This window comes from Cyprinodon variegatus, unplaced genomic scaffold (genome assembly GCF_000732505.1).
Source record: "Cyprinodon variegatus isolate N-32 unplaced genomic scaffold, C_variegatus-1.0 Scaffold1764, whole genome shotgun sequence".
Classification (NCBI taxonomy): Eukaryota; Metazoa; Chordata; class Actinopteri; order Cyprinodontiformes; family Cyprinodontidae; genus Cyprinodon; species Cyprinodon variegatus.
In genome coordinates, this window is record NW_015152217.1 from 43,251 (window position 1) to 49,841 (window position 6,591).

At 41.5% G+C, this 6,591-nt stretch overlaps 1 protein-coding gene across 2 annotated transcripts in view; it reads left to right on the forward strand.

Moving 5' to 3' along the window:
* The first annotated feature begins 4,718 nt into the window (after nt 1–4,718).
* The window catches only part of LOC107104493 (CSC1-like protein 2), a 35,256-nt gene continuing 33,383 nt past the window's right edge, over nt 4,719–6,591 (forward strand). For both annotated transcript variants that reach the window (XM_015404495.1, XM_015404496.1), the window contains exon 1: nt 4,719–4,963. The gene's annotated coding sequence lies outside the window, so the exon portion shown is untranslated. The remainder of the gene's footprint in view (nt 4,964–6,591) is intronic.

Consider the following 6,591-nt stretch of genomic DNA (forward strand, 5'->3'; position numbering starts at 1 on the left):
TGGATGGATGGATGGATGGATGGATGGATGGATGGATGGATGGATGGAAGTTTTATTTTTTTAGTTCTTCACAGTTTAAGTTTTCCTCTTTTGATTTTTCAATGTTTCATTTTTCAAAGGTGAAGAGAGGGCTGAGGTAAAGAGTTAAAGCTCTCAATTTACCAGTCGGTCTATATTCCTACCCTCACCTATGGTTAAGAAATCTGGATCATGACACAAAGAAGGAGACCCTGATACAAGCAGCTGAAATTAGTTTTCTCTGCAGGGTGGATGGGCTCTCACTTAGAGATAGGGTGAGGAGCTTGATTGGTCATTTGGTAAAGGATTGAACAGCTCAGACATCTTTGTTGGATGCCTTTTAAAGTGTTTAGTTTTTCAATGTTTTATTTTAAAATGTTTACTTTATTTATTTTTTTACAGTTTAATTTCTCATTGTTTCATTTGACATTGTTTGATGAATCTGTCAGGGTTCTGCCTTCTGTTTTAGTTTATTTTTAGTTTCTTTGTTATTCTGTATCTTTTGTCAGTTTGGCATTTCCCGAGTTACTCTCTGTTGCCCCCTTGTGCCTGTTCCTTTCCCCTTGGCTTCCTTCTAGTTAGTTCTATCAACACCTGCTCCATATCAGCTCATTAGCCCATCCTTTGTTCTGTTCCACTGTCATTGCTCTGTGGTCTAGGTGCAGGTCTGTGTTTTCTTTCACCCTCCTCTCTGCAGGGCTGGACGGGCAGGTCCGTTCCATCAGAGCTAATTACCAGCCTTCATAAGGAGCTGAAACCAGGAGGAGGGCGTCAGTTCGTTTATGCATCAGCGTGGTACAGACCTACTCTTTGAAAGCCCTATTTTCTGTGAGACCTTAACCTAACCTTGTGATTTCCTTCCAGAAAGCCATCCAGTTAAAGAACTGGAAACCCATGCCGGGGGTTTAGAATCTGAGAGACAACTGGAACGTTCTCTTTCCAGAGAAGAACCCCGGATCCATCTGTCAGCCCTCCTGCCTGCGCTTGCCTGCCTGTCCACCCTCCAACAAAATAACACATAGAGAGAATCTGGATCTGCACCAACAACCCAGACCGCTAAACAGCCCTTCTTCCCCGAGACCAAGCCAAAGCCGCCACCTCAGTGAGCTCACCGCCCAAACCAAATTCTCACAAATCCCAAAGCTCAGTTTATTCACCATCCTCCCCATCTTTCCCAGCAGAGCTCACCAGACCCCCGACCAACTGAAATCTAATCTTGTTCATTTCCATTATTTCAATAAACTTTTTCTCATATTCCAACTGTCTCAGTTTTTGCCCCCATTAAGAGTCACACATTCAAAATATTACATCCACATATATACACCAACTCTGGTTTGCTGTTTGCTTGTTTCTTGTTGTTTTGTTGCTTCCTTGACCTCTGCTCCACATGTGTATTTTCCCTGACATTTATTACATTTTTTGGGGTTGTCAGTATTTTTGCATTTTTCCAACTTTTTGCCTCAGTTTCCTGTTATTTCTTAATTAAATAAGCAAATCTAATCTCTGCATACTCATCTCTGCATTTGGGTCCTGAAAGCCTCCACCCAACCTGACAGTCACTTAAGCTTTGTACCTGCAGTCTCTCCCATGGACACTGCAACAGGTCTCAACATGCTGCTGCTGCCTTTCAGGCAGGTTCTCTGTTTACGTTAGGTCTGCACTGGAGGAGAGAATATACAGGTTGGCAGTTGAACCAGTTCAACCAGTAGAAGGAAGGATGGAAATTACCTATTTTAAAAATTAAAAAAAATATTGATCACAAGGATTTCTTGATGAATGTTTGAAAAACAAGATAAAAATGGGGATACTTGTGTATAAAAGACAAATACACAAGTGTAGAGAAGGTATATAAATAATTGTCTAATCAGCTGGCCTTACCTAAACATTTTTACTGTGTTGAGCTTCAGCTGTTTCTGGGTAAATAATACAACATAGTGAACATATATCAATTTATAAAACTAGAATATTTAAACCTAAATATTAAAGACCAAATTTAACCAACTGAATTAATTAAAAAATAAAGTTACTGAGGCAGGAAGATCACCATCCCTGGTGTAAGTTAATAAAAAAGGAATTATTAAGGTATTGCTGAGGAAGGTTCTCAGTCATCCAGGTCATAGTCATTTCAACAAAATGAAAATCACTTCAAAGGATTTGGTTTCCAAGTATGAAGACGTTTCACTTCCCATGCAGGAAGCCTTTTCAATTTAAAATGTCAGGAATAGCGTTGAGTTCGAGGTTTTATACAGTAGCCCAACAAAGTCTTGTTGTTTTGAAAACATGCAAATTGGAACAGATGAAGGGGACCACTCCATTAGAATGGGGGTTGTTTAGCTTCTTTTGTTAGACTGTAAAATCCCATACCCATCCTAGTGTCTTGTTAAAGGGAATTGAATCCACCCCCTCTGTTTAAGGTCGTTTTTTCTTTCTTAACATACATGGCTTCCTTCATGCCCCTCTCAAACCACTTATTTTCCTAATCCAAAATGTGAACATTCTGGTCCTCAAGTTTTTTTTTTTGAGGACCAGACTGTTCACATGTTCAGACATTTAGATGAGTATGGGATATTGTAGTCAAACAAAAGAAGCCAAAAGACCCCCAATCCAAAGGGGTGGACCCCTTTGTCTGTTTTTAATTTGCATGTTTGCAAAACAAAAACAAGGCTTTGTGGGGCTTCTGTATAAAACCTCAAACTCAACACTATTCCTGACATTTTGAATAGAAAAAGCTTCCTGGATGGGAAGCGAAACGTCTTCAAACTTGGAAACAAAATCCCATGGATTTTATTTTTTTGGAATTGTTTGGGTTAGGCCTACATGTAACTATTGACTGATAAGAGATTACAAGCACAGCAAAATTAAAATAGACCAAAACATGTTTAATATCCGACCCAGATAGAGTTTAGTTCATCACTTAAGTAAAGTTCAGATTTCCCAACAAAGACTGTGTTTCTCTCCCATAAACACCTGGAGACTCCACTATCAATGCCAGCGAACATCAGGGTTAGCTTTATGTATTTAGTAGCATCAGCTTGAAGGGCTTCTCTGTTTTTATCCCTTCATTTTTTTTACGCCATCTTTTTATTTATTTCTTCTTTCTATTATTTTCCCCGTTCTCCTCTGTCTATGTTAATTGATTTACTGACAGCTGTGACCCAAGAGGGAGAGCGCATTGGCTGCCGTGATTGGTCCAGCCAGCATCAGTCCTCGCTAATGGGCTACCAGGTATTTGTCACCCTGAGCATAGAGAGAAAAAAAAGAGGAAAAAAGCCTGTTGAGCCCAATTAAATTGTGCATCTATTATTTAATGAATTCCATGTGGCTGGGGCTTGTTCAAATTCACAAAAAATAGAACCTCTGAGGAGGGTTCTGGTCAGGAAAGTACCTGAATTTTGAGTTTCATGATTTATTAATCTGCAGTAAGAAAAGTAGAAAACCCAATTTATTCCAGCAGAACCAGCCAGACCAGACTAGTAAAGCGTGGGTCCAACATGAACCCAGAGAGATTTTCTGGGGTTCTGTAGAATCTGGAAGCATTTGTCCAGGAGTTTCGGTCCAGATGGTTGAAAAGGCAGCCTGTTAAACTTGGTTTTGTTCATTCAGAAAAAAAAACAATGTCGAAAAATGTAAAAAAAATCTATTTCCTAGGACTTCATTGGCGAAGTATGCCATCATAAGTTTTCCAGGTATACGACTAATTTATTTGTAATCAACTTTCAAGTGTACTTTAAGCATTTAAAAGTACATTTCGAAGTGTACTTAAATTAGTCTGCCAAATATATCAAGATTATTTCATCAGAGAAAAAGTATACTATCCAGTAAACTAAACATTTAATTTCAGTTAACTTCAAAGTATACTTTTATAAACAATAAGTATACTGATTTGTTATGAAACTAAAATTATACCTAAAAGTCTACTTTAAGGATATGCGAAAGTATAATTGAACTGGGCCAAAATAGTCCAAAAAAGTACATACTTTGTGAACTTATAAGTTCACAAAGTATGTACTTTTTTGGACTATTTTGGACTAAATCAAGTTCATATTTTACAATACACTAAGTATATATACACATTTCAAGTTCATATTTTACAATATACTTAGTATATTGTAAAATATGAACTTGAAATGTACCTAGTTTTGGTAATCTTCAGCATTTTTGGATTATCAGTGTTGCATTAGATGTTCATACACGCAGCATTTAGAGAGATTAGGACCTTCTTCCCACAAAGCAACAAACAGAGTGACATACCAGATAATTAATTAGTTGACTTATTATTAGAATTTTAAAGTTTATTCTTTACTCATGATGATCGTATCAGATTTTTATCAATTGTATTCAGTTGTCGCTATGCTGCTTTATAGTGTCCCTAATTACTCTAAAAGCTATTTTAAATAAATAATAAGCTATATTTTTATAGGTTTAGTTGAACATGGAGTCTTTTATTATGAAACTCTGGATTTGTTTGCTTGTTTCCTTTCAACACGTGATGAAATGTTTACAACATTTTATCAGAAACAAGATCAGAAATTATCTCAGGAATAATTTTCTATATGTTTATGATCTGACTCTAATTTAAGGCCGCTCTTCTTCTGCGTTGACTGTTGTTTATAACTTCAGGGTGAGACGCAGCTTGAAGGTCAGCTGTTGCTGCCCTCTAGTGGCGGCTGTGTCTCACTGTCGGACTCGGACCGCTCCTCCTCCATTTTGCCTCCGACAGCCGGCGGAGGAGTAGCGGTTCGCAGTAGACTCTCGGCCCGGCGGCAGGACGACGTCCCCCCCAGTAGGTGTTCGGAGCTCTTGGCGGCCTGAAGCGGCACTTTAGCGGGATGGCGGCCCTGCAGCGCCTCGCAGTTCGGAAGGAGCGGCTTTTCTGAGGATTTGCTCATTTAACGGCTGGTCGTAGAGCGGAGGGGAAGGTGTTGGTTCGGCTTCGGATGTTCAGGTACCGGCTTTGTTCTAATTCTTAATGATTGGCTTTGTGGGGCGGTTCTGGTTGATCCGCTCAGCGGGTCGGAGCGGCGGCTGACAGGCCGCTGCTGCAGCGTCCTGGGCGGCCTGGCAGCCCCGCTTCACCCGGACAGCATCCATCCTGACCGGGGGAGGAGGGGGGGGAGGGTGTTATATAATGTGTGCGCTGTGCACGCGCACGGCGCGCACCTGTCTATCCGCATCCGTGATGGAGCAGATCCGAGCAGGTTGTGGATGTGCGGGATGCGTGTGGGTCTCTGCGGCTTAGTTAGGCCGGCAGACGGCCGGTTCGGTTCGGGCCTAGCCGCAGGTGCAGCGGCCCCGCACGGCCTGCTGGAGTTACCGCAGGAACGACGCCAGAAATCAGGTCAGTGAGTCAAAGAGCTGCTCCAGGATCAGCCTGCTGCTACGGGCAGAACATTTTCCAAAATGGCCTGAAACTGAATCCAGGATCGGGTTCGGAACCGACGTCTGGGCCTAATTGAATCTTTTTGATCCTGATCCAACACTGGAGAGAGAGAGGATCACCACATATAAAATCCTCATCATCGATCTAAATGATGATGATGATGATGATGATGATGATGATGATGTGAGGGGTTCTGATTCTCTGAATCACTTTGATTCCCCTCCGAACCACAGAATCTCTGGTTCCACAGCCTCCAAGTTCCAGAACTGGGTTTGAATTGGACTGACCCCCAGATGCCTTCTCATCAGAACCCCCCTGTCTGTCCCACCTGCTCCGACTTCTAGCCACAAGTTCTGACCTCAGAGGAGGATTCTGGTCTGGAAAATGCCTGAAATTTGAGTTCCAATTAATTAATCTGCAGAAAGCCCAATTTATTCCTGCAGACCCGTAAAGCATAGGCCCAGTGATCAGATGCACCTCTACCACAGCCGCTCCAACACGAACCCAGAGAGATTTTCTGGGGTTCTGAAGAATCTGGAAGCACTTGTCCAGTAGTTTCGGTCCAGATGGTTGAAAAGGCAGCACGTTCAACTTGGTTTTGTTCATTCAGAACCAAACAGCTGAGATTGTTTTCATTCATTCAGTGGAATTAAGAACTTAATCCAAACCCTGAAGGTCCTGATGCCGAAAAAGTCTGACAGCATTTCCACCTGGTCGCTGGTCTGTGATTGGAACAGGACTCATACCGGAATTAAAGTGTTTAGGTGTGGCAGTCTGGTGTTTTGTAGTGATGAAATTATTCAAGAAACCAAAATGTGGATCATGTTTTATTCAGAACCATCAGGGTGACCTATGTTCATGGACTTGCAGCCTGTCCCATGGACACTGCAACAGGTCTCAACATGCTGCTGCCGACTTTAAGATATGTTCTCTGTTTCCATTAGGCCTGCACTGGAGTGACCTCTGGTATCCTGCAACTTTTAGATCCATCATTGGTTCAACACACCTGAATCAAATGACTGATTTACCTCCTCGCATGCAGTCAGTTCCTCCAGAGTCCTCTCAATCATCTAATTACAGGATTGAAGTGTGTTGAACCAAATGCATCTAAAAGTGATGTACAGGTTGGCAGTTTAACAGGAAGAAAGGAAATGAACAATAATACAGGTGCTGGTCATAAAATTAGAATATCA